The following is a 12892-nucleotide window of genomic DNA, read 5'->3' on the forward strand; positions in this document are numbered from 1 at the left end:
GTGAGACAGATCTTAGCATACTTGAATAAAAAGGAGATAAGTGTGGCTAGTGGAGAGTGAACAAGGTTTTTATAAATCAAGTCAGAGGTAGGCAGGGGTTGGATCTAAAGATGGTGGCTGGGGCCAGAGTGGTAGTAATGAAAATGGTGAGAAGTGATCAGATTCTGGACGTATTTTTAAGACAGAGCCAACAGGATTTCTTTAAGTGTTGGATGTGAAGTATGAGAGAAAAAGAGGGAGTCAAGGATGGCTCAATGATTGTTGCTGTGAGCAACAAGGTGATGCCATTAACTGGAATGGACAACTGCATTAAATATGGTTTCTGATGGGTCGGGTCATTCTGGAGTTCCACTAATAACCGTGGGTGGGACCTCAGGGCCCTTTTCTGACTTTGAACTGCCTAGTTATGGAATGGGGTGGTGGTGTGGGACTGCTGTTTTGGGTGTATTAGAGGCATGGAGCTCATTTCTGGGAATCCCAGCCCTCTCTCCCGCCTCCAATTGTTGTCGGAAATCTGGAGACTTATGTAGACGAGAGAGAAGACAGAGCATACCGGGCCAGGCCAAACAGAGAGGCCCCAGAGACAAGGGATCTGCTGTAGCCACTTCCCTCCATAAACTGTATGGAAGTGGACCGCGCCAGAGAGGGTGCTGCAAAAACTTTCTTGGTGATCTATTCTGGCAGCCTAGGGAATCACTTTCACCAGAAAGAGTAAGGAAAAGAGATGGGGTTTGGTATGGCTTGGCCGGGCCCAACCGGAAGGAGTTTGGGTGGAGTCGACTGTGAAAGCTTCGGAGCAGAGGGGGAGGGGAAGCCGCCACTAGCAACTAACCTCAGCTTCCTAAACTCAGCAGAAAGGTCGGAGGCATTGTTGCAAAGGCCAGAAGCCCCATGATTCTGTCTGCTCGCCAAAGACGGACGAAAACCGAAGTTGTGCGATGCAGCTTTAAAGGGGCTGGTGATTGACAGAATGTGTAGCAGTGGATGGGGTGGAGCCGCTGGGTGGGGTCTGACACCGGCAGCTGGGAGAAACCAAAAGGAGGAAAAAAGAAAACCATTGCCCTCTGATATCGCTAATGCTGGGCGGGGTAAGCTAGCTAGAAAGGGAGGAAAAGGAGGGTTTTAGAGCTCACCTCCACTCACCCATAGTCAACTCTCTCAAAACCTTCTGTCTCATTTTGAGATAATTAAAATCGAGTATATACCGGCCCTAGTCGGTGCCCATTCCCTCTAACTCTCCAGTGAAGTAGGTTCGTAGTACGAGGGAGTGAGAGCCCCGAGTCCATCAGTTCAACCCCAGCCCCGCCCCGTCCGTTGGCCCTGGCCCGGGGCTGGGAGGAGAGGATGCCTTCGGAGGCGCAGAATCCAAAAGTAAGTCCCTTTCGTTTTACCTACCCAACCCCTCCCCCTTTCTTTTGCCCCCATCACTGGGGTATCTGCTGGACAGCGAAGGAGCCACCTTTTAGAAGGAGACTCTTTCAAGGAAGACCCGGAGGGTGGAGCAGGGTGGGGTAAGAAAGGGAGGGAAGGGGAGGAGGGGTGGCGCTTTAGAGCCTAGGGGAGTTGCTACCTACGGAATAGGCACGCTCAGAGTTTGATGTTTGTATGGTTAGATCCTCAATTTCCCTACCAGTCATTAGAACCTCCACTTACCCTTTCAGGCATTCTTTCTTTTTGTCACATTCCAGCATCCTCACTGGGTTGCTTAAAGCCTCTAGCTGTGAGTTGGAAGGCTCCATCTTGCCTGGCTTCTTAAAGAGACAGTGCACTAGTTCAACTGAGGGAAATCTGTGCTGGAAATTCAATTTCCAGAAGGATGGTAATGACTCACCTTACTATGCTACTACGAGTGTTGAGGGGATTTGTATGGAAAGGACAGATTTTTCTCCCTCATACCAGCCTCCAAACTTGGTTCTAATATCCAGTTGATTCACAGAACGTGCACACTGGGTAGTATTGCCAAGTTGCACATTAGTTAACTGCAGTAAATTGGCAGTTTTAGCTGAAGGCTAAAATTTCTGTTTCCTGAGACTTGCTGTGGCAGTGCAAATGAGAAAAAATTCATTCACTCTACAAATATTATTGTCAGATTCATTGCCTGTGGCTGATTCCGCCGCTGAGTGGTTTCTATAATGTGTCAAGACCACGTAGAGTGGTGTCACTGACTCTTTTCTTAACAAATTATTGGCCAAGGTTTCTTTCTAGGATATAGAGATGAATGTTGAATTTGATTCCAACATTTACCAAGCATCTGTCACATGAAAGTTCCATTGGTTCACATTTATTTTCTTTCTGTTAGTACCGGGTATCCATATGTCTAAGCCCAAGGGACTGGGAGATCCAGCCGGAAGAGATAGGAACCCAAGTCAAAATGGCATACAAAAGGAGAGGGGCAGGATGCTTCAATAGGGAAGCTAAGGCCACCTTAGCTGATCTGCCATTCCCATGTCCATGTCCAGTCAGGAATATTGTGTTGAGGAGTAGGGCTTCACTAGCTCCACTCTGATGGTAAATAAAATAACTGGTGTGGTGGACACTATTAGAAGGCCTCAGGCAGACCAATGACATCTCTTCCATGTTTATCTCTCTCATGTTTCTGCTTAGGGAGGGTAGCAGGACTGGATGGAGCCTAATGATATCCAACAGGTTAAAGAGATAAAACATGTTGTTTGAGGTTTTAGGGCTAGTATTTCACTCTGAAAGTTTCTATTTGGTCAATGGAATACCACAGCTCCTAGTGCTCTGCAATATACTAGTTCAGCTGTCTCTAGTATTAAATGCAAGTCACAGGGCCGTCCTTCTTTAGTGTGCTGGTTTCATTACATCCCCAGTGCCAACTCCCATCAAGGGCATGTGTTAGCTCTAGGTTCCTAGGCAACATTTAACCTTCTCCCATGCCCTCTCTCCTCAATTGGTTGTCCAGACCTCGAAATGATTTTATTGTGAATGGCCATATCATCAAGTCCACTGGATTTAGATAAAGAAGAAAGCCTTACTTAGGGTTCTTTCTCCCCAAAGTCATTGGCCTATGGGCTCCTAAAAACAAGGGAAATATGAAGTCAATTGGAACTCTTCTGATTACTTTCGTCAGTGGGAGTACAGTCTTGTCCTAAAGCCAAGAGCCACTTGTACATGTCACACCCACTGAACTCTGCTGTACACACCCTTGCTTAGAGGGTGGGGAAGGAACTATGTTCTGGTTCCATAGCCAGCCACCTGCATTTGGTATACATGAAATATGTTAGAGACTGCTAAGCTTCCATTTTAACATTTGATTGTCCCTTTGTGTTCATATTGGTTTGTTTTTCTTTGAGAGAGTTTCTAGGTGCAGGATATGGGAACTAGCCAGTTCTTAGCAGTAATGATAATAAAATATCATTACTGAAAGATGATTTTCTTCCTATGACAGAGAAAGGTTTGTGAACCCACGAACAAATACCATAGGCAAGCAATATAAATCCTCCAAGGTCTTTGAGTGGCTTCCCCAGAGCAATTTAAATTGTTTGGTGTCATTCATTCTGCTTTCTGGGATTGCAGAGAATTTCTGTATATGTGAAGGCAAAAAGGGTTTCATGGGGTGTAATTGCAAAATGGACACTTTGTGTGCTCGCTCGCGCGCGCGCTCGTGCTCTCTCTCTCTCTTTCTCTCTCTTTCTCTCTTTCTCTCTCTGCATTTCACTAGTAGTTTTGATCCCCAATCCCCCTCCTCAAATGCCTATATCCGATAGGCTAGGCTGTTCTGGCCTAGACTAGAACAGCTTGCTGATACATTTACTTTGGTCTAAGTTCCTTCCTAGTTATTGCTCAGCCTTCAAGAGTAGAGAGCTGTGATAGACAAAGGTATCAACACAAAAGTACATTATGTTCATTATGTTGTGATATTCATTCATTCATTCATTCATTCATTCATCAAATACTTACTGAGAATCCACTCTGTGCCACCATGGCATAAGACTGGGGAATTTTAGCAATGAACAAAACAAAGTCCCTGCCCCCTTGGAGATTATATTCTAATGAGGATGTGTTGATGGAGGACAGTAAACAACAAATATGTTTATTGGGTGGGGATTAGGTGGGAGAAAAAATATAAGGCACTTGGGATTGGGGAGATCTATTTGACATAGAATAGTTAAGGAGAACTTCTCTGATATGGTGATATTTAAGAATATAACTGAATGAAGCGAGAGAGCCAGGCATGAGAATACCTGAGGGAAGGGTGTTCTATACAGAGGAAATAGAATGTGCAAAGGCTTGTTGTGTTCAAGGAATAGCAGGAAGGCCAGTGTCATTGGAGTAGAGAGGTGAAGAGTGTGGTAGGACATTCAGTCAGAGGGACAGTAGGGCCTGATCATATAGGTCCTTGCAAAGATTTTGACTTTTAGTCTGAGTAAAGTAGGAAGCCAGTTTTTAAAGAAAATAGTCAACAATTATTTTACTTAAAATTCTGCTCTAGTAAGGAGGATGAATCTTTAGTTGTTCATTTTAACACAATCAAGATGGTTTATGTTTTTATGCTTTGGATACAATATTCTTTTAAAGAAAGACTTGGTAAGCTTATTGCTGAATTCATGTCAACTAATACAATTTAATTTCATATTAACCATTTTTATAACATAATTATCTGAAAAAGGTTTCAAACACATTTGAAACTACTTAAATTAAAAACAAAGTCTTTTCAACATACTTTATAATTAAACATCACAATAAATTTATTAGAAGAATGTTTAACCTTTTTAAGAAAACATCTCAAGATTTTGTAGCACTGTTTAATTCTATCATGAAATTGTGAAAATTATTCATCTGGAAACTTTTTTTTTTTAACTTTCAGTCTTGCTGGCACACATGATTTCTTTTAAACTTTCTAAGCTATTCACTATCCTTCTCTCCACGTCCTTCCCAGTGGGGTAATGTGTTTCAGGTATTATTTCATTTAATCCTCACAATAACCTTGTGAGGTAGGCACTATTATCATCTCCTTTTTATAACAAGGAAACTGAGGCACAGAAAAGTAACTTACCCAAGGTCACACAGCTATTAAGTAGAAGAGGATCCATTCTCTTATATCTTCTAAGAGTCGTTCCCTCAGCTTCCTTCTTTCCCGTCTTCAGTTTCTTTTTCTTCTTTGGTTCTCTCACGCATCCAACCATCCTCACCTAATATAGCTAACATTTATTGAAGACCTACTCTGTGCCAAGCCCTCTATTGAATACTTTACATGTGTCAGTTCATATAATGCTCACAACAATCCCATGAAGTAAATACTATTATTTCATTCATTTTTCAGTTAGGGAAATTGGGGCACAGAAAAATTAAGCAACTTGCCCACGTTTGCACAGCTAGTAAGTGACAGAACTGAGATTTGAACCCAACTATACATAGTCTATACTACCTAATGTTCAGCTTGCAAACACATTCTTTCCCTGGTCTAAATCAATCTTTCTTTAACAACACTCACTCAAATTACCACTCTGTTTTTCTGCAGTTTCTGTTTAAATCGTTAATGAAACTATTTTTGCAAAGTTACCTAAAGATCTCCCAATGTCATGTCCAGTGCTCTCTCTTTAGGATTTCAACAAACTTGACTCTACTCCATTTGAGGCTGTTGTACATTCCTTCCTTCTTTAAAACCTTCCCTTCCTTGTCTTACATGACAATACTCTATGTTGGATTTCCACCTAACTCTCTGACTGCTCTTTTTATTCTTTTCTTGCCACTGTATAATTCTTATTTGGGCTATCTCATCCAACAAAGAGTTTCAGCTGCCATTTAAATACCTGTATAACAAGTCTTCACCTCTAAGCTGTTTTTTTTTCCTTAGCATGGACCCATCCATTCATCTGTTAACTGAGCATCTTAACACATCTTGACACGTGACACTTAATAAGTCTGAAACAGAATTTATCATCAAATCCTCCACTCCCATTTCTATCCCTGATCAACAATTACATAACCAACCAAACAATAAAGCCTAGAGTCATCTATGATTCTCCTTCTCCTTCCCTTCCAGATTTGGTTCTTGAATCTTTGCATCCTCTCCATCCCTACTTGTAGTGTCTTTGCTTAATTTTTCATCATGTCTGACCTGTCCTATTAAAATAGCTTCTTTACTGTTATTTTATCTGCTTCCAATTTCTGTGACCTTTGCTCTGGGTTGAATTATGTCCCTCAAATTATGTTGAAGTCCTAATTTCTGATACCATAGAATGTGACTTTATGTGGAGACAGGGTATTTATGGAGGTAATCAAGTTTAAATGAGGTCACTATGACAGGCCCTAATCCAATATGACTGGTATCCTTATAAAAAGGGGAAATGTGGACACCAACACAGACTCACATATAGGGAAGATGATATGGAGAGACAAAAGGAGAAGGTAGTTATCTACAAACCAAGGAGAAAGTCCTAGAACTGATTCTTCCCTTATAGTCCTCAGAAAGAACCAACCCTGCTGACACCTTTAGACTTCTAGCCCTCAGTCCGTGAAACAGTAAATTCCTGTGGTTCAGGCCACCCAGTTTTTAGTACTTTGTTGCGGCAGCCTGAGTAGACTAATGTAGACTCTAAACTAGTTTATATATTAAGATATTTCTAAAATACATGTTTTTATTTTGCCAATCCTATGTTCAGAATTCTTCAAAGACTCCACATCACTTACAGGATTAAATCCCTGCCTTTTAGTAAGACACTTCACAGTTTGTCCTCAATCTACCTTTCATGTTTATTGCCTGTGACTTTTCCTCATCACAAGAGCCACATTAAACTAACTGCTACTAGTTGAATGTGGCATGGTCCTTCACAAATACCATGTCTTTGTTCATGTTATCAGGACTTCCAGAAATGTCCTTCTTACAACATGTACTACCCCACTTCCAACTTTCCTTCTGCTCCATCCTTATCTTTTTTGGTAAGCTCCTAAGCATATAATAATATCCAATACAAGTGTCATTTTCTCTGTGAAGCCTAGCTGACCTTGAAGTATAAGTAATATTTGGATAGCCAGAGTAGAGAGGAAAGGATATTCTAAGCAGGAAGAACCATATAACCAAAGCAAGTAATGAGTATCAACGTAATGTGGACTACAGGGGATTGGAATAGGGTTAGGGAAGGAGTGAGGTTAGAGAAATCTTTGCTTTTGGTGATAATATAGGTGGGGCAAAAGCAGCTATTGGATAAGCAGCAAGGTCAACATTTTCCCTCCATAGTGTCTCAGGGAAACAGCCAACTCTCAAAGAATATTATTATCTAGCTAATGTCACCTGATGCTGAGATGGTTTATATTTTGTTCCTTGGTAAGTTGTCTTTCTAATAGTTCCCTGAGATGAGGGTACTTTGTTGGTCAGTGATAGCATGGTAGTAGAGCAGAAAATATTCAGAGGAGTTTAGGGTGCTTTTCTGCTGTAGCAGAATGGGATCTGCAGCTTTGGTTTATTTAAACCTGGCTATATATTAACCATCCCATTTATATAAGGCAGATAGTATTTAAAGGGGGAAGCAACATTCATTCATCTTATTTGATCATTCAGCATACATGCCCTGAGAACCCTCTATTTGGTACAGGCTGGGAATACAAAAGTATGAGGCCTAAGCCTTGCCCTGGAGCTCACCTTGGAGACAAAGTTCTAGCTAACATCTAATATTTGTTAATCACTTATTGTATGCCAGGGACCGTGCTAAGCCCTTTGCATGTTTCTCATTTAAATTCACAATAAGGTTATACCCATTTATTAATAAGGACACCGAAGATTAGAGGGAGGTTGAATAAACTCAAGGAGGGAAGGATTGGGAAATTGACAAGTAAGCAAATCGTTAACATTAGCAGTAAAGATGTGGCTGACATTGGAGGAGAAGGAGTCAGAGAACACTTACTAGAAGAGGTCATGTTTGAGTCTTGAAGGATAAATAAGAGTTTTAAGGTAGGCAGAACTTGAATTTGACCAGATAGTTTGGCTTCACAATCCACATTTTTAATCATTATGATATGTTTAGCTAGCTAATCAGCAAAACCAAAAAGGAAATAGATCAAGGTTTGTCACTAACTGTGGGCCCAGCTATCAGTGTAATGCAGTGCACGAATGGATACATATAAATAATATAGTAATAAATGAAAAATCGAAGAAATAAGGAAGCAGCAGTTAAGACAGAAAGCTTGCTGACTGAGGTCACAATTCAGGGGTCCACAAACAATATTCAGGCCATAGATATACTTTTTATCGAACAATATTTTTCCAAAATTTAATTTCATTACCAGTGTATAAGGTGGAATATTTCATGTAACATACAAGTTTGCAGATTTCTTGAAAAGCTTGAAATGTATTGCATCACTTGGCCTATACTGCTGCATGGTGACCACCACCAGGAACTGAGCAGCAGCTACCCCTTTAAACATTTTATTTATTCATTTCTATCCTTTGGTTGCAAAAAGCAGAAACCAGCTGGAGCTAGTTTAAGCACAAAAGGAATGTGACTGGATCTTGGGAAGGAACTGGGTTTTGGAAATGGGAAATTGTTGGGAATCCAAGTGTTTTTTTCTTTTCTTTTTTTCTGCATATCATATCCGTTTCTCTCTGCTAATTTTTTCTCTCTTAGCAGATTAGAGCACAGAATGGGCAAGAGATAGCTTCTTTATCTCCTGAGTTCATATGTTACAGTTCAGTCACGTAGAAAGATACTGGCTGGCTCTCTTAGTTCCTTCCAATTAACAAGTAACAGAGAATGGGTACTGATGGATCTGGCTGGAGTCAGATGCTTACCCCTAGATAAACCAACTTTGGCCAGGAGACTAAGTCATGTAATGTAAATTAGGGACAGACATTTGTAAATCAGAGAAGAGTTGTAAGGGGGTCATTATGTGTGTAGCAGACTTTCAAATGTATCTCCTGTATCAAGCATTATTTTGGTCCTACTCACTTGTGGCAGCTTCTCGTATTCTCTTGGAGGTCTTTCAACCTACTGCAGACTTGTCCAATATGATCTGCTTGCCAGGTTAATTCCTGTTATTTTGAGAGTGCATAGGGTTCAGTGCACCCCTGCTGGCCTGGTCCTTTACTGTGATGAATCTGTCCCTATTACTGTACAAGGCAATCTGAGGCCAAAATTGCGAGAACATTCTTCCCTGGCTTCCTTTTAGCATTTTAAATCCCACAGGGCTTTCTTCTTCCAGTAGCTTAAAAGCACTTTATCAATCATCATGATGACCTTAAGGTCAATGAGTAGGGCCAGGTGAGTGCATTCCTAAAGAGTTAAGAGATCTGGATGACAAGGGGCATGGATAGTCTAAAGGAGAGCAACTAATGGCGATATGCCCAAAAGTATAGAATTAGCAAAATTTCATTCATAAATGTAATGCCTGGGCTTTAGCATTAGACAGGATAACAGGGATTTACTGTGGTTTTTCTCCTTGGATCCCCTTGACTCACAGGAGCTTTCCAAGTTTTGTGGTTCCCATATGAGGGTTTTGACACTTGTTTCAATGATTTTTGTCAATGACTTCAAAATTCCCATCCTGATACTTCTTACCAAAGTAGCAGTTGATATTGAAGGATTCCACTTTTAGCCCAGAGCTTAGGGGTGTGGGGATTGCTAGCCCTATAGACTATTGACATAAAAGCTTCTCCCACTCCTCGAAGGACTGAAATAAACTGCCCTGGCTGAAAATATCCTCTCTCAAGATCCTGGGATGGATTCCTTCCAAAGGAATCCAATCTCTGCCCAAGTTCTGCTGCCTCTTCTGGAATTTACTTTGCCTTTTATAAATAGAATAGAATTATTCTGACTTCCTCAAGCTAAGAGTTGCTTATTTGCTAAGAGTTGCTTATTGCCAGGGTAAGAGTCTACAATCTTCAATGGAAAGTGAGAAGAACCCAGAGGCAAAGCCAGAAAACTTCCTAGAAAGAGAAATTTCACTTAGAGCGTTTGAAACCTGAGCAAACATTGGTTTGCTTTTGCTTTCCTCTGTGTTGAAGTTAAAGTCGAAGTGAACATGGGTCTGTTACTTTGGATCCTCTCTTTCTTGTAGTTCCTTTGGTTGTCAGGTTAAGACAGTATTTATTGCAAATGAAAATAAAAGTTAATGTTTAGTGAATAATTACTATATGCAAGACACTGTTCTAAATTCTTGACAACACCTATCTAGTAAAATTGTTATGATAATTACATAGCACATAAAAGTACCTAGCATATAATGTTCAGTCATTAAATGGTAGTATTTATATATTCGCTATCTTCTTATTTCTTCTCCCCTAAAAAAATACTTGGATTGGGTTTACTGTAAGCACATGCTTTCTAATCTCAGAGTGGAAATCCTGGCTTCTCTGCCATCCTTTTATCCAACCCACAGTAACAGTTCCAAGACTTTTCTACATCCCTCAACCCCCCGTTCATACCTATCCCAACTTTGGCCTCCTAATTCACTCATGAAATTATACAAATCCCCTTATTTCTCCTCCATTTCACTTATGTCAGTACTCAAACTTCAATGTATATTAATCACTTGTAGATCTGCTAACAATGTAGATTTTGAGTCAGAAGTTCTTGGGTTGGACCTGAGGAGATTCTGGTATTTCTAACAAGTTTTTGGATGATGGAGATACTGCTGTGTGGAGTGAATAACATTTTGTGTAGCAAAGATCTAAAGAAAATGAAAATTCATTAATCCCATGTTTTTACAGATAAAGAGATTGAGATTTAAGAATGTTAAGTGATTTTCTCAGGGTCATACAGCTAGTAAGTGGTAGAGTGTAGACTCGAACCCAGCTCCTGATTCTCATGCTTTACTTATGCCCTACACTTCTGCAGTTGTTTATTGAAGCTATTCCTTCATGTTGACTTGATATTTTACCTCACCTCAGCCTATGGGCATCTCCTAGAGCTTTATTTCTAATCTGAATTTAAAAAGCTTTGATTTGCTGAACTATTACTATATTTTAATGTTTTCTTGCAAATTGTTTTAAGTTATTTTAGTTAGAAATGTCTGAAACTAGTGCATGCAAGCTTTGAAAAGCTCTTGAGGCAACATTTTCCAGCATTTATAGTTTTTATTAGTCCAAAGGGAGGAGTGAGAATGATTCAGATATTTGGGGGTAATATCTAGAGTTGTTGGGGAATGAGAGATAAAGAATGTCAAGATATACTCCTACTTTTGGGCCTAAAGCACACCAGCTACATCTGAAAAGGGTTGAGGTCCTCCATCTCCAATGGGGTAAGGGGATAATGTCAATTTACTGTCTAGATGAAGTAGTGAATTCAAGGCTTTTCACAGAGAAATTGTTCAAACCATGTTTTGCCAGATCCTAGATATTAGTGTGCCTGCAGATTGATGATATTACTGTGCCTGCAGATTGATGATATTACTTGATATAATTTGATCGTAGACTCTATGATAGTTGAGAACTTGCAGGAGGAGGCTGTTAAATATCATTGGAATCTATCCAGTTGAGGTCTTTCTTCACAATTGTGCTGTGGATGTAATAGTAGCTATAAACAGTTCAGAGTTCGTAATACCTAATGGCACCATGAACCTTCTTCAACGCTTCCTCTGGCTGTATTGTCTTTAAAGGTAGATTTGGAATGGTGTGTTAAATTTGTTCTGTTCTGATTCAAAATAAAGTCAGAAAATATCCTCATAAACTGGGTATGCATGAACAGAGAGTGACCTTGGGAATCTCAAATTTGTATTTCAAATCCTATGAATCAGGCACCCTTCTGTCAGTCAGAAACAGTACACCTTTATCTAGTAAAACAGACACTTTGCATATTCAAGGGACCGAAAGGAACTGGCTTTTGAGTACCTGGCACTCTGTTAACCCAATACATCTTCTTGGTACGTGATTCCTTTTATCATTATGATCTTTTATCAGTATCTTTTATCAGTAACTTTCTTTATATTTTTTATTTTGAAATCTGTTTCATCTGATATGAGTATACCCCTACTGCCGTTGTTCTCTGAATGCCATTTGCTTGAAATATCATTTTCTACCCTTTCACTTTGAGTCTATATTTGTCTTTGGAGCTGAGATGTGTCTCCTGGAGGCAGCATATTGTTGGGTTTTGATTTTTGATCCATTCTGCAACTCTGTGCCTTTTTATTGGTGAGTTCAGTCCATTTACATTCAGGGTGATTATTGAAATATGAGGTCTTCTTATAGCCATTTTATCTTTTGCTTTCTGGTGGCTTGGTGTTTCCATTGCTTCCTCGTCTTTGTGTTTATTTTCTTTATTTCGGTTGGCTTTTGTGGGTTTTCCTTCTGGTTCTTCTTGTTTTATGTTATATACTTCATTGGTGAATCTTTGGTGTGTGATTACCACATCGAATATGTAAAGGATAGTTATATATATAGTTGTCCATTTTCTTCTGCGTGTACCTTATCTCCATTCTCCTTTGTGAATTTGGATCTTTGAATCCTCCCCTTTTCAGTAACTGTTGTCTCAATTTGTCCATATTTATGCTGAATGTCCATTACTATTTTGTTATAGCAATTCTCTTCTTATTGTTTATGCTTATAATACCCTGTTCTTAGTAAGGGTTTCACTCCTCTGTTTCTATCTGCCTGCTAGTCATCTTACTCATAGTTATGTATATTTTTTTTGTCATTTTGTTTTAGGTAGACTGACCCCTTTCAGTATTTCTTGTAATGCAAGCCTCATAGTGAATTCCCTCAATTTTTGTATGTCTGGAAAGGTTTTTATAGAAATAAGGGAGAACTTTCATATCTAAAAGAGAGCTTTGCTGGATACATTATTCTTAGCTGGTAGTTTCTTTTAATAGTTTAATAGTTTGAATATTTGATTCCACTTTTTTTCTAGCTTGTAAGACTTGTGCTGAGAAGACCTATGATTATCTAATGGGTTTTTCTTTATTGGTTACCGTCTCCCTTTCCCTGGCTGCCCTGAGCACT

At 39.8% G+C, this 12892-nt stretch overlaps 1 protein-coding gene across 1 annotated transcript in view; it reads left to right on the plus strand.

Moving 5' to 3' along the window:
* Nucleotides 1–828: 828 nt before the first annotated feature.
* Nucleotides 829–12892, plus strand: part of KLF8 (Kruppel like factor 8) — a 238893-nt gene continuing 226829 nt past the window's right edge. Inside the window, exon 1 of the mRNA XM_025045984.1 lies at nt 829–1371. The gene's annotated coding sequence lies outside the window, so the exon portion shown is untranslated. The remainder of the gene's footprint in view (nt 1372–12892) is intronic.

Source organism: Pteropus alecto, unplaced genomic scaffold, assembly GCF_000325575.1.
Source record: "Pteropus alecto unplaced genomic scaffold, ASM32557v1 scaffold344, whole genome shotgun sequence".
Taxonomy (NCBI): Eukaryota; Metazoa; Chordata; class Mammalia; order Chiroptera; family Pteropodidae; genus Pteropus; species Pteropus alecto.